This window comes from Furipterus horrens, unplaced genomic scaffold (assembly GCF_987537825.1).
Source record: "Furipterus horrens unplaced genomic scaffold, mFurHor1.1.pri manual_scaffold_2, whole genome shotgun sequence".
Classification (NCBI taxonomy): domain Eukaryota; kingdom Metazoa; phylum Chordata; class Mammalia; order Chiroptera; family Furipteridae; genus Furipterus; species Furipterus horrens.
The window spans coordinates 59,957,357-59,984,243 of record NW_028327172.1 but is presented as its reverse complement, the minus strand read 5'-3'; the positions used below and the strand labels follow the sequence as shown (position 1 = coordinate 59,984,243).

At 42.3% G+C, this 26,887-nt stretch overlaps 1 pseudogene; it reads left to right on the top strand.

Annotated features, from left to right (window-relative positions):
* Positions 1-4,202: 4,202 nt before the first annotated feature.
* On the top strand, positions 4,203-23,210 carry LOC150018658 (cilia- and flagella-associated protein 20 pseudogene; annotated as a pseudogene).
* Positions 23,211-26,887: the final 3,677 nt, after the last annotated feature.

Here is a 26,887-nt window from a genome sequence, read left to right as displayed (position 1 = left end):
AGGTGATCAAAAACAAGGATACCAGAGCCATCAAGTTGAATGAGGTACAGAAAAAGTCAAGTGTCACTACGGTTCCCTCTCTTCTAGCCCAGAGGAACAAACATAAAGCCTCTGAGCCCATCACTGGTGCACCCAAAGCTAAAATCAAGCCCGAGAGACGAGACGGCATGTGCTTTGGAGAAGTGGGTATTTGCAAACATGTAGCCAGTGACAGGGTCCCTGAGAACAGCGTCAAGCACTCTAAGAGCAAGCCGCAGAAAGCTGCGTCCAGCAGGAACAGCAAAACTAAGAGCCATGTGCCAGAAAAGACCAAAAGAAACCAAGACAACAACTCCAAGAAAGCTGAAGAGAGTAAGCAGTCAGGAAACAATGTCACCGCAGAAGAGAAGCCAATCGTTGCCCATATGAAGCAGAAGAAAACTCGACCTGAGCTGACGCAAGAGACCTTCATAAAGCCCCACAGCTGCCTAAGTACGCACATGCTGGAGTCTGTGCGGGTTTTCCCCGCACTGGGGAAGAAGAGTCATAAGAAAACTGAACTGTCTTCCTCCCGGGCCCCAGGAAATGCAAGCAACCACAAAGGCCCCCATCGGCCCCCAGCTATCAAACCAGGGCTGGATACCTCGCACGAGGGCAAAGGTCCTGAGAAAACTCAGGTCAAAAGAGATGGCAGTGCTGAGAAAGAGTCTTCCTCGCCATCTCCGTATGAGCTGCCACCTCCCGGCAAGGTCAAGTTGATTCCTTTGCCTTTCCTTAACCTGGACAAGCCTCAGGCTCGACGAGTTCCTCAGAGGCCACATCCTACTGCATCATATCGGCCTGCTGTGGCTAACCCTGCCCGGTCTGGTTCTAACTCCGTTCGGCCTACTGCAGTCCATTCAGCCCAGCCCACTGCTGCATCTTTGACAGGTCCTGCAAGACCAGCTCAGCCGATATCGAGCAACCCGTCCCAGCCAGCTTGGAGCAGCCCTGCCCGACATGATTCTAACTCGGCTCAACGTACTGCAGCCCATTCTTCCCAACCAACTCCTGCTTCTTTCACAGGTCCAGCCAGACCAGCGTGGCCAATTTTGAACAACCCATCCCGAACAGGTGTGACCAACCCTGCCCAACCTGGTTCTAACTCAGCTCAACCGACTGCAGTCCATTCATCTCAACCATCTCCTACTCCTTTGACAGGTACTGCCAGACCCTCGGCCAGCGCTCTCCATTTTCAGAGTAATTATGAGAACGCGCAATAGAGGTGGGAAGGTGGGACACTCTAAAGGTCATGCATGCTCTAGGAATGAGAACCACAAGAGCGTACCAAGGGATACCACCCTTTCACTGCCCTGTGCTACCACACTAAAATGACTCCCGTCCCTAATTTCTTGCTTTAGTCTATTTGTAAAGGTGTTTCAGAACTCTTATTGTAATAATGCTGGTTTCACTTTCCCTCACATCCTTAGTTTACACCAGGATTTAAGACCTTATGCTCCAAGATGATGTCCACAGCAGGCAGGCTAGAGATGTGGCTGTGTTTATGTATATTTCATCAGGAACAGCTCCATCCCCTCTCTTGTTTGTGGTGTGAAGTATTATTATTCTGTCAGAAGGGTGGAGAGAATTGAAATAATTCTATGTGAGAACGCTAGGCTTGTAAAACACTTAAAAAATCACTTTGACATCTTATTTGACCCATAATAACCCTGTGCAATACAAAGAAAACCATGGAACAATGGCATCAAATGATCCCCGTGAGGAAGTAGAACCTTTGCCTTCTGGCTCCTAGTGTAGGACGCTGACCATGATCCTAAGAAGAGCCAGTAGGAATACATTTCCCATTGTAGGAAGGTGCACGAATGAAGATAAGGGGAGCATCTTGCTTACCAGGGACTGACTGACTTCTCCTTAATTCCTTTGTAGAGACGGAGAGTTCCTTGGGGATGGAGACTTCCCTGGGCTTGCAACCTCCAAGCACAACGTCTTGTCTGCCGCAAATCCCAGGATTCCCAAACCCCTGCAGTACTAGAAATACCCACTTACTTGAGAGCACTCCACCACCTGAGCTTGAGCACATTTCAACGGTAGCTCCAGGGCAGAGTTCTAGTAATCTCCTGGCACTGCCCCCAGTGCCAAGCCAGGAACAGAAAGAAAGAAAGAATTTGGATGACATTAAAACCGACCTTTCAAAGCCTCTGGAGGCCTACCAGGTCCCAGTGGAAAAACACGATTCTCCACAGCACCATTTAGAAGCCGGTGACAGTCACCATTTTCAGGACTTCATCGATGTCCCAGGCCCAGAAAAGCAGCCTGGTTGTGGATACGCTGGTCTCGGAGAGACTAGCCTGAGTCTTAAGGACCAAGGGACACTTGGAAATGAGGCTGACTCTGAGGATGGTTCTGCAGATACTGCAACACTGCTGGAGAGCATTCACCTTCCACAGGTCGAAAAGTCCTTGGGTGAACTCGATGAATCCAAAGGTCCCAAGGTGATCAAAAACAAGGATACCAGAGCCATCAAGTTGAATGAGGTACAGAAAAAGTCAAGTGTCACCACGGTTCCCTCTGTTCTAGCCCAGAAGAACAAACATAAAGCCTCTGAGCCCATCACTGGTGCACCCAAAGCTAAAATCAAGCCCGAGAGACGAGACGGCATGTGCTTTGGAGAAGTGGGTATTTGCAAACATGTAGCCAGTGACAGGGTCCCTGAGAACAGCGTCAAGCACTCTAAGAGCAAGCCGCAGAAAGCTGCGTCCAGCAGGAACAGCAAAACTAAGAGCCATGTGCCAGAAAAGACCAAAAGAAACCAAGACAACAACTCCAAGAAAGCTGAAGAGAGTAAGCAGTCAGGGAACAATGTCATCACAGAAGAGAAGCCAATCGTTGCCCATATGAAGCAGAAGAACTCTCAACCTGAGCTGACACCAGAAATCTTCAAAAAGCCCCGCAGCTGCCTAAGTACACACATGCTGGAGTCTGTGCGGGTTTTCCCCGCACTGGGGAAGAAGAGTCATAAGAAAACTGAACTGTCTTCCTCCCGGGCCCCAGGAAATGCAAGCAACCACAGAGGCCCCCATCGGCCCCCAGCTATCAAACCAGGGCTGGATACCTCGCACGAGGGCAAAGGTCCTGAGAAAACTCAGGTCAAAAGAGATGGCAGTGATGAAAAAGAGTCTTTCTCTCCATCTCAGTATGAGCTGCCACCTCCCGGCAAGGTCAAGTTGATTCCTTTGCCTTTCCTTAACCTGGACAAGCCTCAGGCTCGACGAGTTCCTCAGAGGCCACATCCTACTGCATCATATCGGCCTGCTGTGGCTAACCCTGCCCGGTCTGGCTCTAACTCCGTTCAGCCTACTGCAGTCCATTCAGCGCAGCCCACTGCTGCATCTTTGACAGATCCTGCAAGACCAGCTCGGCCAATTTCAAACAACCTATCCCAACCAGCTTCGACCAACCCTGCGCGGCCTATGGATCCTCAGTCTCCTGCTCCTAGCCCTGTGTCCTACAAAACATCAGCTTTCACTTCTTTCCATCGGGAGCCCATTCGCTCTGCTGTGACCAAGCTCCAGTCCCAGCCCAAGCCCCTAAACCAATATCTACTCCAGGATTTCACCCTTCAACCAATTCCTTTGAAGAAACCCAATGTTTCTGGGCCCATGGTGTCAAAGCCCATCACAGATGTGCAGAGGGATGAGCGGGAGGTCATGAAGAGGAAGGCTCAACTGGAATGTGAGAAGGCTGCCAAATGCTCTTCGGTGAAAGTGGAGCATTTCAAGGAGAAGGAAAAGGAAACAGAAACTTCTCAACAGTACGGCTACGCAATATAAGAGATGCTAACATTGTTGGTGCCACTTTGGATGCCTGCTTTTGTCCACAGAAAAGTACAAATTTCTCTGTACTGTTATATTTTAAAACAATAAAGTTCATTAAACAAATGTTCTAGATTCAGTGGATGAGTAATAAGAAATCCTTTTGAGTTTGGAGATGCTGTTCATTGTGGGTTTTCTCTGGTGGGGGAGGAGATCAGTGGCTGTGTGAGAATGAAATATTGGTAGTTTGATGGATGAATGAAGGACAAAAGGGAAAAACTGAGAAAAAAAGGAAACTCACAGACGTAGCGTCCTGTCCCGCGTCCAAGTCCAGGTGTTGGTGGCCGCCGATCCGGAGAAGCTGCACAGCGTCCCTTGTTCGGACCAGGGTCGCCCCCCCCCCCCCCCCCCCCCGTTTTAACCTTCGCCATTTAGTATCCAAATCTAGGTCGCTCCGGCGCGGCCGAGGAGAAGGCCGCCTGCGAAATGTTCAAAAACACGTTCCAGAGCGGCTTCCTCTCCATCCTCTACAGCATCGGCAGCAAGCCCTTGCAGATCTGGGACAAAAAGGTGCGGAATGGCCACATCAAAAGAATCACTGACAATGACATCCAGTCCCTGGTGCTGGAGATCGAAGGGACGAATGTCAGCACCACATACATCACGTGTCCTGCAGACCCAAAGAAGACACTGGGAATTAAACTTCCGTTCCTTGTCATGATCATCAAAAACCTGAAGAAATACTTTACTTTTGAAGTACAGGTACTAGATGACAAGAATGTGCGCCGGCGGTTCCGGGCCAGCAACTACCAGAGCACCACGCGGGTCAAGCCCTTCATCTGTACCATGCCCATGCGGCTGGATGACGGCTGGAACCAGATTCAGTTCAACCTGTCGGACTTCACTCGGTGCGCGTACGGCACCAACTACATTGAGACCCTGAGAGTGCAGATCCACGCAAACTGTCGCATCCGACGGGTTTACTTCTCAGACAGACTGTATTCAGAAGACGAACTGCCATCTCTAAAGTAGGTGAATAAATATCTCCAAGAACACCCATCTGACAGAGAAAAATAAATAAATAACTATAAATTAATGTTGCACTGAAATTTTTCCAAGCATATTGCAGCTATAAATACTCAATCAACATATTCCAAAACTACTTCTCCTTATTAGTATGTGGGCAGCAAATTGTTAAGAAAAACTAATTATCTCTTTAGATAGTATTACCCTAAACATTACTTTTACAAGCTTTGTAGAATGACTCATCAGGTTAACTCATGTCTCTGTTTAAGCATAATTTTTTTAAAAGGGCCACTTCCTGGTAAACAGGTTTTAAATTAAAAAGGAAAATTGTATTTGCATCCCTCAAAGATAAAGGAGAAACTACAGACTATTTAATTATCTACGTTCTCTATTTCTACTTATCTTTGGCACCAGTTACAAAGCAAGACTACCTGAAAGGATAATTTCTCTCACCAGAAACTCTTTCAGTTACATAGGACTTAGCTATTTACAAAGTATGTTCACATACTTGATTCCATTTGATCCTCCCCACAGTCCCATAAGGCAGGTGTAATGAGAATTAGAGCTAAGTTCATCTTATAAATGAGATGCTGAGACCATGGAAGCTATTGGACTTGTTCATGGTCACCCTGTGAGGTGGGGCTCATCCAGACCTCGAATCCAAGGTTTGTGATCCCAGATCTATCTCAGAGTTATCATCATCAGGTGAACTATGATTAGGTTGGCCTGATGTCTTAGATCATATTCCAGAGGTACCTTGAAGGTCTCCTAGTGCAGTGGTTCTCAAGCTACATTTCTTAGAGCCCTCAGAGGCCAGAGTGGTGCTCAGGAAGCCACTGCAGGGCACGTGAGAAGGCAGGGTAATGGGCTACTATTTCTACTATTTCAACCAAGGAGCTCCGTTTTTATGTCTCATGTAAAATTGTTTCAAGTAAAATTTCTTTGGAAGAAAGTATTACACTGCTTTAAAAAATGTTTGGAACTCCAGTATACAGTTCAAACTTCTCATTTTACAGATTGGAAAAGATCCACAAAGATCCCGACACTGGTCCAACTTTGCATATAACTAAGACTAGAAGCCAGACAATCTCTATCCCTAGTCCATTAACTTGTGATTGGGATAAAAGTTAAGTCTCTCAGTACAGTGTTTTGTCTATATCCAAAGTCCTCAAACTTTAGTATGTAGCAGGATCACCTGGAGGGCTTGTCAGTCACAGACCTCTGGGTCCCACCTCCCAAGGTTCTGATTCAGTAGTGCCAGGGTGGGACCTGAGAAATTTTCAGGCAATGCTGAGGCTGCTGAACCACTTGTCTACAGGATACAGAACAACTGAAAGGTCAACTGAATTGACCAACTAATTGTGCATTTTGTCAATTTTACTTCATTCCGGGAAAATGGTAAAGGAAAATTCCTCCATACTTTACAAACTCATTGCTTTCACCACGCCACTACATATGCCTCAATACCTAGCACTGATATCCAATCACATCAAAGATCCTAAACCCTTGTGTAGCAGATGACAATGATGTCTCAACCCATGTCCCCTCATCCAACCTCTGAGTTTATCTGCACCTGCAGAGTGGGCAGTTTCCATGCATGCTGCCACTCATGATTTTTTGGTGTCTCTGTCTGAGGTCATTCTTTAACCAAAAAGAGCTTGCTCTGCCCACAGGTGTGTGTGTGTGTGTGTGTGTGTGTGTGTGTGTGTGTGTGTGTGTGTGTGTGTTGTTTTGTGTGTGTATGTAATTAAGACCCCCATTTTCCAGGGCATCCTTTAAACAACGAGGACACGAATCTGTGGATAAGTACCCCGGCAGCCCTATCCCACAGTGGATCCCTCAGAGGGTTCCACGTGAGACTGGGCCTGTTTCCCAGAGCAGCAACTCACTCGTTAATGCCCCTTATTGGCATTTCTCCCTTTCCTGACCACTTCTACTTCCTCTTTTGTGCTTTCTGGGATCATTTCCTAAATAGACTACCTGAGTCCCTAGTTCTTTTTTTATGTTCTGCTTTTAGGGGAGCACAAACTGAGACACTGTCTCAAAGTTCTTCACCACATTCACAGAAGCATCACCTTCTAGCTCTTGTTCACCTTTCAGTTCTGTGCGCTGAGGTTTTATTCACGGATCTTTGGACTGGTTAACCCAAGTTAGGGTGTACTCCATGGGTGTTAATAAATAAATGGTACAACTAATTGTTGCTGTGTTAACAGTAGCAGAAATGTAGGCTGTTGAATCATATGCAGATACCCATGATTTATCCATTGTATACTCAAGTACGTAGTCACTCTTCTAAAAGAGGCCAAGGTTCATCAGTCAGGTCTGTGAAGGATGAAGCTTAAAAAAACCTGGCATTATGCATATTTTTCAGGGCATCACCATAAAAACATCTGTCAGATCTGAAATAGAGATAACTTTCCTTTGCACTGCTAAAGCAAGATTAACCTTCAGCAAATATTTACATTTGAGGAGTGGAGTTTCAGCAGTTATGGCATCAATATTTGTCAAACTGCAGTTCAAACTGCAATGAAAAAAAAATATGAGAGAAACAATTAAGTTGTCCTCAAACTGAAGCAAAATAATAGAGATTGATCTTTTGGTCAACAAAATAATTAAATCATTTCACAGAACTAAAACAAGTAACCCAAAAATTTATATGGAACCACAAAAGACCCCAAATAGCCACAGAAATCTTGAAAAAGAAGAACAAAGTTGGAGGAATCATGATACTTAATACCAAACTATATTACAAGACCACAGTAATCAAAACAACATGGTACTGGCATAAAAACAGACACATAGATCAACAGAATAGAAAAGAGAGACCATAAACAAACCCACATTTTAATGGTCAATTAATATTTGACAAAGGAGGCAAAAACATACAACGGGCTCAAGATAGTCCATTAAATAAATGTTATTTGGAAAACTGGACAGATACACACAAAAAATAAATAAAACTGGACCCTCCTTCTTACACCACATACAATAAACTCAAAATGAATTAAAGACTTAAATGTTAGACTCAAAACCATAACAATCCTAGAAGTAAACAGAGGCAGTAAAGTCTTGGACATTGCTCGTAGCAATGTTTTTTCTGATATGTCTCCTCAGGCAAGGGAAACAAAAGAAAAAGTAAACAAGTGGGACTACACCAAACTAAAAAGGTTTTACACAGCAAAGAAAACCATCAATAAAAATGAAAAGACAATCCACTGGATGGGGGAATGTATTCACCAATGACACAACTGATAAGGGATTAATATCTGAAATTTATAAAGAACTTATAAAACTCAACACCACACACACACAAAATCCAATTAATGGGCAAAAGACCTGAATAGACATGTCTCCAAAGATGACATACATGTTGCCAATAGACATGAAAAGATGTTCAATGTCACTAATCATCAGAGAAATGCAAATTAAAACCACAACGAGATATCACCTCACATCTATCAGAATGGCCATCATCAACACTTGTACATCAACAAATAAGTGCTGGCGAGGATGTGGAGAAAAGGGAACCCCTGCACACAGTTGGTGGGAATGCAGATTGGTGCAGCCACTGCAGAAAGCAGTATGGAGATACCTCAAAAAAATTAAATATAGAACTCCCTTTTGACCTAGCAATCTCACTTCTGGGAATTTATCCAAAGAAACCCAGAACACATATTTGAAAGAATATATGCACCCCTATGTTCACTGCAGTGTTATTTTTACAAGAGCCAAGATTTGGAAGCAGTCCAGGTGTCCATCAGTAGATGAATAGATAAAACAGCTATGGTATATTTATGCAGTAGAATATTACTTGGCAGGAATAAAGAAGAAAATTTCACCTTTCTGACAGCATGGATGGACCTGAAGAGTATTATGTTAAGTAAAATAAGCCAGTCAGAGAAGGACAAGTACCATATTATTTCACTCATATGTGGAATCTAATGAACAAACTGAACAAAGAAGCAAAATATAATAGAAAAAGACTCATAGATAGAAAGCAGGCTGGCAGCTGGGAGTGGGGCTGGGTGTGGAGGAATTGAACAAAAAAGAAAAAAAGAGAAAAAACTCATGGACGTGGCCAACAGTGAGGTGATTGTAGTGGGGTTGGGTAGAAATGGAAAGAGGTAAGGGGTATAAATGGTGATAGAAAATAAAATAAAATAAAATAAATCAAACTTCATCCTAAATAATAGAGATATTTCCTGTATTTCATTCTTCTCTGTTCATGAATTAATTTTTGTCTTTATTTAAAAAACAGTTTTACTGAGGGGTGACTGACATGTAATAAACTGCACATATTTAAAGTGCACAACTTAATAAATTTTGATATAGGTATGCACCCATAGTACTGGCTTTTTTTTTTTTTTTTGAGATTTAACATTTATTAAATGCATTTAGAATATGTACCTCTTTTCACCAGCAAAGATAAAGAATTTAATTTGAACTTTAATCTTTAATTCTGTTTTCTTTTGTTTTTTTAAGTACATTTTATTGATTATATTTTTACCATAGTTCCAACTTTCTCCCCTTTGCTCCCATCCACCCAGCATCCCCTCTCTCCCAACAATCATCCCCCCCAAGTCCATGCCCATGGGTCGTACATACAAGCTCTCCTGCCTCACCCTTTCATATATTATTATTATTCTTTTTTTAATAATTAATTAATTAATTAATTTAACAGTAAAAAAGAACAATCCCTCCCTCTCAGACTTAAGACCCTTTACAATCTTATAAAGGACAATGGGTGAAGGTCTCGAGCTCTTCTAGCTGCTTCAAGTTGGACATGGTCGTCGTCCTACCTACCCTTGGGTCAAGAAATCCCTAATAGAGTGGGGGTGTGGAGGGGAGGGTGGCCTTCCCACATGGGGAAGGATCGTGCAGACTCCAGGTCGGTTGGCTGTCCCCGGACAACGGCATGCTCGGTTTAACAGGCTGGCATTCTTGTTGTATTCTGGAGGCAACAGATTTGGCAACAGGGTTAAAAGACATCATTCAATCCATAAACACTAGATGACAAAAGACAGGTATTAATTTTTCAATGTCCCACATTAGGGAAAAGAAGGGCTTCTTTGGAGGAAAGTGTGCCAGAGTACTGGCTTATTTTTAAAAGCTATATTATTGAGTTTTAAGTCTATATCATTCTAATATCTAATTTCAGGAATAACCCATTGATTATCATATTTGTATATGATTTGTTATGGGCCAAAAGCTCTTTAGATTAGTCCCTATCTGAGGAGGCTATATGAGTATGTTAAAAATAATTGGTGGGCACAATTCCTCAGAAGTTATGAGGCATGTCTGGCAAATAATAATAATAACTACAAGTTATTAAGTATCTACCATTGCCAAGATCCATTTTGTCATTCTTTAGCTATATCACTTGTAACCCTCACAACAATCCTCTGAGGTAAGAATTATTAATTCTTTTTTTTTTATTCTTCTGCTTTGTATGACAAAAAGTAATCATGAGGGTTTTGAGTTGTATCAGAACAGCATACTGATTGATATTTATAGAGACATAAATGGCCCAGGTGTAGCTCTCAAATATAGCTTTCAACAATAAGCTTTCCCCAGAATCCCCCAAGGGGATATATAAACAGAAGACAAAATAAGGCAAAGGTGATCTTTGTTCCCAGGGGTCATTTTGCCTCAGGTGCAGAGTTGAGTCAGGTCTCCATTGGCTGTGCTGGGTGACTTTCTCCTCTCCAGATTAGCCAGCTTCAGATCCTGCAGTTCTCACTGTGTGAGGAGGGCCAATCCTGAGCATTCCTGATGAAGGAAGAAGAAGAAGGTATAATGTACAATGAAGAAAGTGTGGGCCTTAGAACTCAGAGCAGCAGTGATCCAGGAGGCCCACCCCAGCATGGAAGCATCACCAGGTTTACCCAGCTTGCCAGTCCAGTGGAAGCAAGTAATTATTAATTATTATAATTAATTATTAATTATTAATCCTATTTCACAAGTGAGCAACTGAGACTTTGAGACAGTAAATGACTTAGACATTTACATGGCTAGAATATGACAGAGCTGGTAACTCAAATCATTATGGCAATATTTCCAAAACTTTTCATTCATTCATTTTTTATTTATTCAATCAATATACACCAGGCCCTAGGTTAGATGTTAGAGATACATCAGGGAAGGTGATTGGCATGGTGCCAACATCATAAAGTTTACAGCCAGCCAGTGGTAAAAAGACTTACTGTCTCACTGAAATATAATTACGCAAATAATTGATTTTGATTGTTATGAATGTTACCAGGAGAAGTAGAAGGTACTATAAGAGCAAGGATTTCAGGACCTGATCTAGTTCCAGGGCAGGCAGCTAGAGGAGGCATAATGAGGAAGTAATGCTAAACCCAGACCTGACAAATAAGTGGGTCTATAGTTTTTCAGTAGGGCAAGTGACATGATCAGATTTTCAAGACTGATCATGGGAAAGTCACTTACATAGTAGGGGACAGTGAAGTGGGGGGGGGGGTGTTCCCTGAGAATTGCAAACTGCAAGCTGAACCCTCAAGCGGGTTTGGAACCAGAATCCACGTGCTTATGTTGCACAAGAACCCCTCACACCTAAATATCATTCAAAGTGGTTCTGAGTTGGTTAATGGTCTCAGGCATTTAGTCAGTGAAAGCAAACTTCCTGCAGAAAAACCTTTACGCGAAGTTTCAAAAATTTCTCACATATAAGGTTTCAACACACATGAACTCAAAATAAAAAAAACAGGAAACAAGCCAATATGAGGAAGCATTAGCCAAAACAGTAAAATACAGAATCAGAACTACAGAGACTGCAAAGATTAGAATTATCAGATGCAGAATACAAAATAAGTTTAATATATTTAAAGAAATAGGAATATCAAAAGTATGATTAACGGACAAGATATTTTAAAATTGATCAGATAGATTTGAAAAAGAACCAGGTAAAACTACTAAAAATTTCATATGTAGTTAGAGTATTAATCCTTTTATCTTAAATATGTTGGGCATATTTTCTTTCAGGTTTGTTGCTTTGGTTTAACTTGATTTATGGTGGTTCTTGTCACTCCTAAGTTTCTTGCTCTTTCAAGGTGAAACCTGTCTGTCAACTTCGGGTAGCAAACATACAATGCAATATACAAATGATGTATTATAGATTTGTATACTTGGAACCTATGTAATTTTATTAACCAATATCACCCCAATAAATATAATTTTTAAAAAATCTGTTCATAATTTGCTTTTATGGCTTTGATGTTTGTTTCTTGCTTAGGAAGCCTTTTCCCATTCCAAGTTTATTTTAAAAATTCATTTTTAATGCTTATTAATTCATTTAAATCTGGATTTTATATTGGGATAGTAATCTAATGATGTTCTTAATATATTTTATTTGAAAATTCCAACACTGTTTCTTAATTAGACCTTTCTTTCCCAATAATTCCAAATACCACTTGTAACATAAACTAGTTTTAGGTGAGAATTTAGTTCTCTTACAATTTATGACCTCACTTACTTCCTTCTCTTTCCAATTTTTGGTTAAATCATTAGTCTCTATTTATATAAAGAAAAAGCATGCAAATATCATGCACTCTTACAATGATTATGTTTTCTTTCTTGAACTTTTTATTTTTCCAGAAGTTAACAATTACCTTGTTATTTTCAGTTGCACAGTTTCCTATGAATCTATGCAAATGTTTGATTGGACTTGTCAAACACCTATTACTATTATTTTCCAAATACTAAAATATATTCAGTAATCTTTCTGCTCTACTTTTTTTCTGGCAATCTCTGTCTTACAACTCTCTGGTTCTCCTGCTCCAGTCAGGCTGATTACTTTCAAGGCCAACTGCACAGTAGTCATGCTGGGATTTTCTTTACTGCTTTCTTACATTGGATTCTTCAAATGTCAGTATGTGAAGAGTTTTTCTCTGTAGAGTAGAAGCCTCCTGTCTCCTGCCTGGGAGGCATATACCTGATGGCTATTTGGAAGTATGGTCTTTCTGAGAGTAGATCTGGTGACCCACTATGGAAGGTGTCTCACAGCCCAAAAGTCTCTATCAGCCCAGGATGGCTCAGGACTCTTCCCTCCCCTCTGGTCTCCCAGCCTCCAGACTCTCCCCATTCCCTTCCTGCCTAAAAATCACTGTTTCATTACTCCTCCCAAAGTCTTGCTTTTGGTCTGCTGGAAAACCTGCCACCACTTCCAGTGCTTGCAGAAGGTTTGAGCTCACTAATGCCACCCTCACCTTCGGATGCTTCACCTGTTTGTGTTCCTGCTGATGGGCAGCTGGGAGCCATCTCAAGAAAGTCACAGACTTGAGCTGGTGGTGGCTGTGTGGAGTAGGCTGTGTGTGTCTTATCTTCCCTGGTTCTAGCACAATACATGAAGTGGCCTGGTTCTAGAAAAAGGGTGTTAAGATGGCATTTGTTGCAAAGGCATAAAAATTTACATCTTAAGCTTTATGTAGAAAGTGTAGCAAGGCCCTTAATGGGTTAGTTAAGAAATATTGGTGATTTAGGTGAGTGTAGGGATTCAGATGTAACAATAACTCAGAGGTTTTATGCTATATGTGTAATTTATTTGTCAAATATGCAGCATAACATGCCTAGGTTACTTTCTGAAAAGGATCGCCACTTATTCATTCACTCAATATGTATTGAGCATCTGTTACATGTGTAGAGGAACTCACTGACATGCAATGTGGCCCCAGCAGCAAAGGCCTCTGGGAAATGTTGGACTCTTAACTCTCCATAGCCTCAGGCTTGGCTGACTACCCAGAAAATCAGGAATGCTGCCCAAAGATAAACATCATGCCCCTAGGAAGGAGGTTAAAGAATGTATAGAGTGTGATAACTGCCTGACACTATCTGCTAACTTAGGAATGCATTGTTCTTTCTGGTGGGCTACAGGACCACCCTCCACATGGTTTTCCTATTGACTCCTTATAAAAAGGGACCCTGTTCTGGGAGGGTGTGGATTCTTCCTGGCCGACCACCCCTGGGAGAAAGCAGCTGCTTTGCCCGTGTATGTAAGTTTCTACTATTAAAGCTCTTATGAATTTAAATAAGGCTATATGTCAGTTCTTTGGAATCAATTCTGAATTTAGACTTTTGGGGTTCTTCCCCAACAATATGTCAGGCTCTGTGCTAGGCACTGGTGGTATATTGGTGAAGCAGAGAGATCCTGTTTACACCCTTACAGGGCTAACTGATTATCTGAATGAGTCATTACAAGGGTAAAGAGAGTATAAATTGGAAGTAAAGTGCATCCTGGTGGCGGACAAGATGGCCCTGTCCATATCCCTTCAGCACTCAGCAGGGAAGCCTTCAGCTTTTTCCTGCAAGAGACCCCCAGGCTGAGTGAGGACTTCTCCAGCCCATGGAGGGCAGGTGCATGCTCAGCCCTGCATGGTGCAGGCCATAACTGCCAGGAAATCAATGCCCCCAGGAGTAGTCCTCACCCAGTGGCAAATGAAAATGCAGAACTAACCATCTAGCTTCCTCACCCTCTGGCTGGGACAACCGTGAGGGTGTTGTGTGCTGTCTTAGCCTGGGCTGGCTGCCATAACCAAATGCCATAGACTGGGCAGCTTAAACAACAGACATTATTTTCTCACACTTCTGAAGGCTGGACGGCTGACGTCAGGGTGCCAGAATTGTTGGTTTCTGGTGAGGTCATTCTTCCTGGCTTGTGGGCAGCTGCCATGTCACTGTGTGCTCACATGACCTCTTCCTTGTGTGCACCCTCAGAGAGAGAGAGAGAGAGAGAGAGAGAGAGAGAGAGAGAGAGAGAAAGAGAGAGAGAGAGAGAGAAAGCTCCTGTGAGCTCTCTGGTGCTCTTCTTACAAAGACACTCATCCTATTGCATCGAAGCCCCACCCTAGTGATCATATTATAGGCCCTCCTTAATTTTTCCTTACCTCCTTATAGGCCCTATCTCCAAATACAGTCACATTGGGGATTGGGGCTTCTTCATATGAGTTTTGTGGAAACACATTCATTCCATAGCATTTACGAGGGGGGACACTAAAAAATAGAATTTATAAAAAATTGTGTATTTACTCTTACATGTTTAAACTTCAGTCACCTTCAAAATCCTCTCCATTTGATGCAATACACCTATCGAGATGTTTTTCCACAGCTCAAAACAGTTTCTGAACTTGTCAATTTTGATGCCTTATAGTGCTTCAGCCATTTTTTGTTTGTTTCACCTCTTCCACATCAGCAAAACATTTCCCTTTGAGGACTTTTTCATTTGGGGAAACAAAAAAAAAAAGTCACTCAGAGCAAGATCAGGTGAATAGGGAGTGTAGGGCACAGATATTGTGCTGGTTTTGGTCAAAAACTCCTGAGAACTCAGCAGGTGTGGGCAGGTGTGCTCATAAATCGTCGTCGTCGTCGTCGTCGTCGTCGGCAGCCGTCCGTCTTGAGAGACGATGGTGTAGCTTCTTAAGAGTCTATCTGCACCGCCGAGAATGGCTGTGCAGTCCAACTCGGGAGTGACACGGTATCTGTCTCCTCCCGTGTTGAATCGACATCTTGTGATGACGCTGGAGTGTCCTCTCCAGTGAAGCTGAAGCTACAGAGCCTGGGCAGGGTGATATGGAGGGTCTGCTGTTGCCCATGCAGCAGACCCCCCCTCTCTTCGCAGCTGAAGGGTCCAAGGGAAAGACGGAGTCAATACAGCTTGGCTTCAGGTGCGCCGCAGGAGTTGCCGGTGTTGACTACAACGTCAAACCGCCTTAGGGACTCCGGCTCCGGATATTCTGTCAGGGTTTACTCCCTTAGCCTTTCCCCTGAAGAGGTATGCCGCAAGGCAGCGGAGGTTTTTTGGAGTCAGAGTTTTCCTTCTCTGATGTGCCCTGACTGGAAGATCGAACCAGCGACACTTAGATCGCAGGCCGACGCTCAATCCACTGACCCAAACCAGCCAGGGCCGCTCATAAATCACCCATCATAAAATGGACACATTGAAAGAGTCTTCAAAAAAGTTCATTGAAGCCAAACGCAGCCTCTCACAACACTGCCTGCTGGTCCACTGATACAGATGGGTTCCTAGAACACTCACCTAATGGGGGAAACCTGTACTACAAGGGGACCACCCTCCAGAAGATAATTTCATTTTTTTGGTGGTTCACCCTCATACTGTCTCCTAGAATTTCCCCAGTGAGACTGAGCTCCAGTTACCCACCTCTCAGTTACCTGTTTACTAATGCACACCAATTGACTTCTTTATCTTCTCTCCTCACTCCCCCATCTTCCTACTAGAGCTTCCTGAAACTACTTCCCAAATAAACTACTTGCTCTCAAATCCCCATCTCTGGGTGAACTTCTCAGGGAACCCAACCAATGACTGCAGCACATAATATAACAGGGAGACCTGGCCTAGACCTGATGGGCTGGATCTTAGAGAGCCTTACCAGCTGGGTCATGAATTCTTTCCTAAGGGCTTTGTGGGGAGCCATTTAAGGTCTTAAGCAAAGGAGCGAATCTCTGGTGGAATGTGGAGAAAGAATTAGAGGGGGTAAATAGTAGATGCAAGGTAACTGGTTGGGAAGCTATTTCTTCAGTAAAATTGGGAGAAGGCAGTGAAAGTAGAGCCTGACATGGTGTCTAGCCTATAGTAGCTGCTCAAAAAATATTTTTAGATGAAAAGTAATGAATGGGTTCAATCTACCCAATCTCTAGGCAGACTGACAGAACTTGAAGATTGATTAGATCTAGAATTTGAGGAAAGAAAAGAGTTGAGAATAACTCCCAATCTTTGGGCTTGAACAGCTAAGTAGATGCTGATGCTATTTATGAAACATGGAGCACAGCCTGGAGGAGGAGAGACCAGCTGGAGGGGGTAGGACGTAATGAGTGTGGGGCATCGTGTGCCTGTGAGACATCTGATGCTGGGTGTGCAGGTTTGGAACTGGGTCAGTGATGCATGTGTGGGTCCCACCAGGTATAGATGCTGACTGAATGCAGCAAGCCCTCTCCAGCCCCATGGGAAATGCGACCCAGAAGAGCTCCACGTTTTCCTACTTCCTGGCATTCTCCCTATCATAATATTTTAGGAGTCCAGGAAAAACTAATATTTATTGAGAACCTACTATATGCCAGGAGTTGTACTAGGTGTTTATTTCATCTTCAGAACATCCCTGAGAAGTATGCAATATTAACTCCATTTACAGATAAGGAAATTAATGTGCAGAAAGGAGAACTTACCCAAGGGCACACTGCTGGTAAGCAGCTTCAGAAAAGTTTGGACTATCTTTCTCCAAATGTCATGTTCTTAAAGAAAATAAGCATTAACAAGGTGTGGTTCTGTATCCTATGCCCCTCGGTCTCGCCAGAGTCCACAATGAGCAGTTCCCAAAGTCAGGTGCCTTCGCTAGAAGGATCTTTTGGTTTGAGGGTCCAAAGACTAGCACCCTGTTCATCTACTCATCACTCATTTAGACAGCTCTCTTTCCAAGTCCCCTGCTGGCGACCCTATCATGTATAGATCTAAGTGAAGTCCCAATTTCTGTTGCTGTAGATTTTCTTTTTCTGAACATATGTAAGTGGAATCACATAGTGTGGTCTTTTGCAACAGTTCTCTTAGCTAGTGCACTGCATAAAAGGTAAAATACTTGGTATTTCCTTAACATCATGTGAAGTATAGGGACTAACCCAAACCTCATTATTTCTTTTTATTAAAAAATATAGCACACTATGTTGGATTTGCTTTTATTGATATATATTCCTGAGACTGTCCCTTCTGCAAATAAATATCTTTTTGTAGATCTGCATTAAACTTATACATGCATTTGGAAAGAATTGTCATTGACATTATTCAATGTTATATATTTTCTATTCAGGTACATATACTATTTCTTTTCCAACTCAGTCTATTAAATTATAAGTTTTTAAAACTTATTAAAAATTATTTAGATTTTGGATATATACTATTAGTATTGTAGTTAAACTGTTGTGAGGTTTTTTTTGATATTTTTTAAAAGGCACATTTTCCCATAGTCTGTTCTAAATCATTGTTTCTGACTGACAGGAAGGTACTGAATTGTGTATAACAATTTTGGAAAACAGTTTGGAGGGTTTTCAAAAAGTTAAAAATAGAACCACCATATGATCCAGCAATCGCATTATCCAAAAGCACTGAAATCAGAGGTGTCTGCACTCCCATGGTCACCGCAGCATTATTCATAATAACCAAAATGCAGAAACCACCTAAATGTCCGTTGATGGATGAATGAAGAGAACATGGTATATTCATACCCTGGATTACTGCTTAGCTTTGAAAAAAAGGAAAGGAAATCTTGCCATTTGTGACAACATGGGTAAGCCTGGAGGACATTACGCCAAGTGAAGAAGCCAGTCACAGAAGAAACACGACTGCATGACTCCGCTTACACGCGGTATCTAAAACAGTCAGACACAGAGAAACAGAGAGGAGAACGGTGGTGGCCAGGGGTCCAGGACGGCAGAAGTGGGGAGTTGCTGTTCAACAGATAGCAACTTTCAGTTACGCTAGATGCAGACATTTCAGAGATCTGTTGTTAAATATCATGCCAACAGTTAGCTAGATCATAATGTATGCTTAATATTTTGTGAAGAGGGTAGATCTCATGTCATGTTCTTACCACAGTAAAAACAAAACAAACAAAAAAACAAACCAAAAAAGCAACTGGAAGACAATTACACAAATATAGTTCTTAAAAGATGAAAGTTAGAATTTATATGGCCTCATTTCCAGATGTGAGGTAATGTTTCTGCATATGTTCTAATTCTTTTAATATGTTTGTTGGAAGCAGAGTTTTATAGACTAATTACTTCCTGGTGTGGGAGTGAGCATCTTATCTGAATCATAGAAAGCTCCAGAGATGCAGCAAGCTGATAACTTGAGCCAGGGAGATGAGGTCATTCTTTTTGCCCATCATTGCAGCCTTGCAAAAGGCAGAGCCTGAGACATGTGTCTTGGACCAAAAACCAGACCGAAGTGTGAGGCCCTTAGGCAGAAGAAAGATTGACACTGTGGTCAGTGGAGTCCGTTGTGAAACCTGTCCCCATCTTGACCTCTCCTACCCTCATCCACACCCCAGCCAGAGTGAACTTCTGTCATCATAGAAGAGTACGGTTTAGAGGACCCATCATGACGGGTCCCTGCTTGCTTCTCCAGCTTCCTGCCTCACCCCTCTCCTCGCTCCGAGACCCTATTACCTAACCATTTCTAAATTTCTTTCAGTGCCATAAGAAACTCATCTTTTTTGTTTTTATCTCTAGGCCTGTGTACATGCCCATCCCTCTGTCCCAGCCCCTCTCAGTCCCAGACCTCCAAACTGTCAAACTTCTGCTCATTGTCAAGTCTCAGATGAGACCTCACTTCCTCTAAGAATTTTTCCATGACCCTCAAGACTGTGTTTGGTTTTCCCTTAGCACTCTGCTTTTACCTCTATTCCAGGAGTTATCCAACTGTGCTGCAGTTACCTACTAATGTGTCTGCCCCTCCCTCCCCCTAGACTGAAAGTACCTTCAAGCAGAGACAGAGTCTGTCTAATATCTGACCCCATGAGATACCCCAAGTTAGAACTGCCCCATCAACACACTCCCAAATTCATGATCTATAGAAACTGTGAGGTAGTAAGTGATTACTGTTGTCTTGAATCACGAAATTTTGGGTAATTCGTTATATAGTAATAGATAACGAATACACTCTCAAAATGTAGTGGCTTAAAACAACAACCATATCTCAGATTCTGTAGGTTAGTCATTGGTGATCTCTTGCTCCTTGTGGTACTGAGGTTAACTCAGCAATATTAGCAGATGGATGGACTGGATGGGAGGATCCAAGATGGCTTCACTAACACATCTGGCACTTCATGGTCTCAACTAGAACAGTTTACCATAGAGCCTACACATGGCCTCTTTGGTTTTTATGTTCAAATCTATAATTCATTTTAAGCTAATTTTTTGTTTGGTGTATGATCAGTCAAGACTCATCTTTTTTCCAGATAGCAGATATGCAGTAGTTACAGTTGCATTTGTTGAAAATACTGTCCTCTCTTTATTTAATTACCTTGGCGCTTTTGTCGGAAGCAACTGACTATGACTATCTATATATCTGTATCTGTCTGTTTCTGGATTCCTTTCTTTTTTTTTTTTTGGTCATGTTCTACTGATTTGTATGTACAGTATATCCTATGTGGTCATATTTTAAAACTGCCAGAAGCATGAAGCAATTCATTGTAGCTGGGTTGCTCTCCTGACATCACACACTCAGGTCCTTGGGCACAATCCTTATCACCTGGCTCAGGCTCCTTAGATAATGACTCTGGCTCTAGCTTTCCATCTTGGGCTCTTCTCCCAGAGAGAACAAAGAACTCATAAAAGTAATTTCAAAAATTAGTTAGGCAGAGGAGATAGGTGAGGAAAAAGAGATGTGATCTCTTTTTGCCAGAGTTCTGGTCATGCACATTAAACTTGGTTTGAAGAGCTAGCTGAAGAGAAGAGGATGGATGGCAGGGCTATCTATGCCTCCGGCCTGAAGGAAAATACAGCGACAAAGAAATAAAGTGGGAAACAATCCCATTGTATAATATTGCAACTTGCCAATGGATGTTGTTACCATGCCTGCTTAAAGGAAGCATAAAATTTTTCTCTTGAGAGTATTTTACTTTATGACTTTTTTTTTTTTTTTTTTTTTTTTTTTTTTTTTGCAAAACACCAATTTAATTGTTTCAAATTTATCAGGGAAAAAAAGCTTTCGGAAGGGAAGTTACAGAAGGTTTTTCTATTTCTCAAAAGTAACATTGTTGTCAGTAAAATTTTTTGTTTAATATAAGTTTGAACTGATTTGCAAAGTTGATAGATTAATCACTAGTTCAGGTCTCTAAAAGTTACTGTGAGATGTACTATTAATACATTTAGATGATTGCCTTAGGGTCTGTTTGCAAGGGTAGTGATCCTCAATGAAAACAGATTAAAAACAATTTTTAAGTATAAAATATTTAGCAACTGTGCACACCAAACAGCTTATTTGTGTTTTTGCCCAAACCAGACAACAAATGTGGCCTTTTTGACCACAGAAAGTCTCCTATCTCTATTTCTGCATCGTCCAACATGAAGGCTAACAGCAAATTGAGGTCAAACGAGGAAACTTGGCAAATGGTTTTTATCTGGCTTCACTGTTTGACCACCAACTGGCAAACATCATAAGAAAAACTGCACAGGAGATAAATGATAGGGTAAAAGTACATTTTTGACTATAGGCCCAGGCTCTTGTAAAAGAAGCAGGCCCAAGATTTATAGGAAATACTTGGGAATGAATTCAAAGTACTGAAGAATCACAAAATTGTTTTTCCATTTAACAAACAATCAAAAAATATCTCAATGCTTTAAAATTTGGGGGTGGTAACTTTTTTTCCTCCTCTATCTATACTCTATTGAATCATTTTACCCCATAATTCTACCTGCTGTTATTCTAGGGAAGATTTAGAAAGAAAGAAAAAAACCTTTCCCAAATATGCAGAGCACAGCAAATTATTGGCTTTTAAATATGCAGCACTGATAAAGAGAGGTTCAAATGAGGTGGAACACAGTCACTAAATAAAACTGGTTAATTTTTGGATGGCTTTTTACTGATGAGAAAGACTCTCTCTTAACTAAAAGACAATACTTTTATTAATTGCTTCAGTTCCCTTCTTTTAAGAAGTTCTTACTATGTTACTACCCCTGGCTGGTTTGGCTCAGCGGATTGAGCGTCGGCCTGCGAGCTAAGTGTCGCTGGTTCGATCTTCCAGTCAGGGCACATCAGAGAAGGAAAACTCTGACTCCAAAAAACCTCCGCTGCCTTGCGGCATACCTCTTCAGGGGAAAGGCTAAGGGAGTAAACCCCGACAGAAAATCCGGAGCCAGAGTCCCTAAGGCGGTTTGACGTTGTAGTCAACACCGGCAACTCCTGCGGCGCACCTGAAGCCAAGCTGTATTGACTCCGTCTTTCCCTTGGACCCTTCAGCTGCGAAGAGAGGGGGGGTCTGCTGCATGGGCAACAGCAGACCCTCCATATCACCCTGCCCAGGCTCTGTAGCTTCAGCTTCACTGGAGAGGACACTCCAGCGTCATCGCAAGATGTCGACTCAACACGGGAGGAGACAGATGCCGTGTCGCTCCCGAGTCGGACTGTTTTTGGCGGTGCAGATGGACTCTTAAGAAGCTACACCATCGTCTCTCGAGACGGACGGCTGCCGACGACGACTATGTTACTAATATAACATAGCACCAATCATAAAACATATGATAACCTATTTTTAAAAATCAAATTCAAGAATGCCGAACAGGTTACTTAGGAAGAGAGTGGAGGTCCAATGGCGCATCTCACCTCTATCTTCCCAGGACAAAAGGATAAAAAAACTAGTGAAGTAGGTAGTCCCAGGATGTAAGAAATTGTCTTGAGGCAGAGAAGGAGCAAGAATGCAGGCGAAGAAAGGAGGAACTTCAAGCTGCAAAAAGTGGAAACAGGGAAGGACGGTATCAATATCGGTTTTCCTGACGTTTAGGAACCAAAAAAAAAGTACAAAGCAAGAAGGAAAATAGGCAGAGTCAAGGACTTTTAGAGCTAGAAGTTACCATATAAGCATTTAGTCCAGGGGTTGGCAACTATTTGGAGCTAAACCCAGAAGAACTCTTAGGCAAAACAAAAGTAGATGGAAGAAGAGGGGCTGTGATGGAACCGGCAGAAGCGGGCGCACGCACCCCTTTCCCCACCCACCCACCAGTCAGTCCTGAAGTCTCGCTTTACAAACGAAAAAACAGAGACGAAAGTGACCGAGTGCCGGTCACAGCACAGGGGCCGGAAGTCACGTCCCTACACAGTTCTTCACTTCCCGTTTTGCCACTAGAAGGGAGCAAGGAGGGGCGTGAGAGTTTTGTGGAATCAGCTGGGTGAGCTGCGGCGGTGAAAATCCGGTGGGAGGAAGGAAGGAGGTGCACCGGTGCTGGGAAGGCGCACCTGACGCTGGGAAGGCGGCAGTGCACGCCCTCGGCCCGGACTCTTCCCTACGTGGCCACCAGGTGGCGCGCCAGGCCCACAGCTCAAGTCCGTGCTTCTTTGTGGGACCTGGAGGCCTCACCGCGCCGGTCGCCGTGGAAACGAAGGGCGCGGTCCGGGCGGCAGCCCCGGCGACGGAGTGGGTGGGCCTAGCCTGCTGGCCCCGAGGGAAAGCTACCTACCCGCGTACTGCGGTATATCCGCACCTGAAAGTCGTAAGGGGCAGTGGGGAGACTCTGGATCCCCGTCTGCTTCCAGGCTGTTACGGGCATCTCCGCCCCACCCCTACCGGCCCTGGAGCGCGCTCTGCCCTCAAGTGGGCCTGGTGTCGCGCCCTCCTGGCGTCCTCCGGCGGAGCTGTGGGCGGCTGGGAGGGGTTCTGAGAGGCACACCCCGCCTCGTCACCGGGGAAACAGAGGGCCAGGGAGATATTTCGATCTGACCCGAATATTAACCCACCTCTCCTTTCTGCCTTGCAGTACGTTGCTTAGCCTTTGTAGATCATCCACTCCTAGAGGGCGGGATCTGAATTCGATTCGGGTTTATTACCTTCCTGGTACCTCGAAGACTCGAGCACACAGCAGATGCTCGGTACATCAGTAATGCCTTCCATTTGTATGGGGCTTTAGCACTTGACAGTTTCCCCAAAGCCTCTGAGCTTCATTAATAACTCCGGGTGGAGGTAGGAAAGGTGGAAGAGAAACGGAGGGTCAGAGAGGCTTAGAGACTCGTCCGCTGGTGGAGGAGCCAGGACAGCTCCACGTCTGGCTTTTTTTCATAGTGCTCTTCTCCCTGATTTGCCAGGCTGGTGGAGACCTTGTGAGTGAGGACCTCACGTCACGCATCCTTACATCCTTCTCAGCCTCAGCCCACAGCCCCTCGCACCGTAGCTGTGTTGTTGACACCCTTTCATCCTCACTCCCAACCCATAGATTTTGCTTTCTTTATTATTGTTATTAAGTTGTTAGATTGGTATAGTTCCTTATTTGTCTCCCCATAATTTTCTGGGCAAAAAGAGTTGAAATGGTTCAGAGGCGGAAGAAGATGTCCCATCTAAAAGATAAAAAAAGGTTTATGTGAAGGCAGAGAAGGAAAATAATGACTGGATTTCCTGTCTGCCAACCCGAGACCCAAAGTTAGTAGATCCTTTTTACATTCTTCACTGCTGTTTGAAGATAGAGGGAAACCTTTTGTTCTCCTCCTCCACCACAGTGCAAGAGTACTGTTTGTATTTCCGTTATCCTCACAATAATCTCTTCCTGGTTATATTTCTTTTCTTTCTTGACATTTCTAAAACTGAAGGAGAGCAGGAGTTGGTGTGGGTAGTTCTGGTTGCTAGAAAAGCTAGTATAATATACCGCATTTCAAATTATTCCTAGCAATTCAGGATCAAAAGATAAGTTAATTTTTAAGATAAGAATCCAATATAATTTGGGAACTGCAGTTCAAAAATGTGCCACTGATCAAAGGATTTGTACTGGTAAAGAAAATACATACTTGTGTAATGCCCATCACAATCATGTGGGTGGAAGTTGAAAATGTTATTCAGCCAGATAATTTTAAATACCTTGGCTTGAATATATGGCTGTTTAACATATTTTTAAGCTGGCTGTATTATACATTTTAAAGCTGTTTTGTTTTGGGCTACATAATCTGTACAAAAGAAGTCTGAAATTTTTAAGCTAACTTTTAGGTAATGTTATCACTACTAAAAGACTTTAAATTAAATGCATTCGGAATTTTTTTAAAAAACATAAGCGGGAAAGGATTTGTAAAACATTTAAAAGTTGTATTAAAAATGTGTTCTAGCATAAGTGAGAATTTGAATTAAAAAATGATTTTGCTTTCCAAATTTAGGGTACATACAACATTAGGAATACATAAATAGGACCATTGGTACCTCTGGCCAGTGTGGCTCAGTTGGTTGGAGCATCATCCTATAACCAAAAGGTTGAGGGTTTGAATCCCTGTTGGGACACATACCTGGGCTGTGAGTTTGATCCTTGGTCTGGGTGTGTAAAGGAAGCAACCATTAATATTTTTCTCTCTCTCCCTTTCTTTTTCCTTTCATCCCTCTCTAAAAGGCAATGAAAAAAATGGCCTTGAGTGAGGATTTTTAAAAAGTGAACATGCATTATTTACAAGTCAGTCATTCAAGTCAGACATTTATTGAATATCTAGTTTGGGGCTATGTGCCAATATGTATTTTTGAATTCCCAAAGATAAGGGTTTGTTGAAATAGTGGGTTGCTAGGCAGTAATGAAAGAGTTATATTTTGTTGAAGATGAGTGCCATGAATATTTTCAAATATATAGCGCAATTAACACTATAGCAAGATCCATGTCTTTAAAGTTAGATTGTTCTTTAACAAAGGCCTTTGGAAGTACCACATTATCAGTAGTAGTAGTAATAGTATTAGATTACACGAGTTTATAGCTAGTTAATGGCAAAGCCAGAATTAGACTTCAACACTTCCAACACGATGTAGAAATCTTTTAACTAAACCATACTCGGAACCACTATTGGAATCTTACTCAGAACTTCTGTCATTACTAATGCTACGAAGTAATTGTCTTTCATTCTAATCTGCATTTATGTAAAACATTCGATGACAAACATCAGAATCTATTCCGAATGTGCAGAAAGGGCAGCCCTTCCATCTCTCCCAGCCCCCACAAAATTGTGACATGAGCTGTTAAGGAGGCTCCTGGATATTCATGGCTCCACAAAGTCATGAAAAAACGTCTTTAGGAACTTTCTAGATATTGAGCCAGGATCCTGAGATTGCAGAGGAAAGGACATACTCTTTCTTTTGGGGGTTATTTTGAAGAGTCAAGTGAACTATTTTGGAATAACTATGTTGAAGAAGATGGCTATTGTATGTCTATTTTTACTAAACAGACTTCTTACTTTTCACTGAGAAGCATTTGGGGAATATTTTTAAAAACATTTCTGACAGAAAATGATTATGGAGTAGACTCTGAAAAGGCTGGAGACCTGAGTCATTCAAATGCAGCCTCCTCGCCTGCCCGCCCTCACTGGAATGTAAGGGAGTGCCCAAGTAAGGAAACACAGAGGGCCCAGAAAGTCACACAGCGGGCAAAGCTCTCCAGATCATGCGTTCCATGCCCAGTTCTGCTAGTATTTTAAAGCTGTTGATTACTTCTTAAAAGTTCTGCTGGGGTATGCTTCTTTCTTCCTGTCAACCTGAGGAGAGTTCTTGCCTCTTCTATATTTTATAACCGAGGGCTAGGGAAAGCGCCACGCACAGAGCAGACACTGAGTACATAAATGTTTGTAGTTACTGACAAACAGATTAGGTGTTCACTTGTCAGGAAATATTCTAAGTGAAACCTTCCTAGAAGATAATTACATTACTTTGTGAATGTTTTTCTAAAATTCTCAGCCTTTACTAAGATAGAAATCATCTTGTGTGGTCAAGCACTGTAAATTCTTGTAAATATTTGTCAAGATCCTCATTGTTTGTAGAACATTATAAAATGCGAAAGTACATGTTGAGGTGATGCCATTAGTTCATTGCAACCATACAACTATTAAGCAGGCAATCCAAATGGCTTACTAATTTTCTGGAAGGTGTGTTAAAAGTGAATCTTAATTTAGTTTATGCATAAGTCACTTGTGCTTAATGGATCCACATTTTCACTCTTATTTTATTAAAATCCTTCACCACAAGCTGCAGTTAGGTAACTAATGATACATTAGTCAGAGAGTTGAAAACGTTAGAGCCAGGTAACAGGTAATTTTGCAAGATGAGGTCGTTTTCTCCTCCAGCACCAGATGGGTACTGCAGGTGGGAACTATAACGCTTTGATCTCTTCCATATGACTCAGGAAGAAAATTAGGGATTAATGTTGACATTTGTTTTAACTTTTAAATGAAATATTTTATAGTAGAAGTCATTGTTAAATAGTAAATTATTAGAAAATGACACGTGTCCACATGCTATCTTTTTGTGCAACTGTCAAGTTAAAAATTATTACTCTAAAATTTAGAAAATAATATAAAAATTCAACTTTGCATCTGAAGCAAAAAAAAAAAA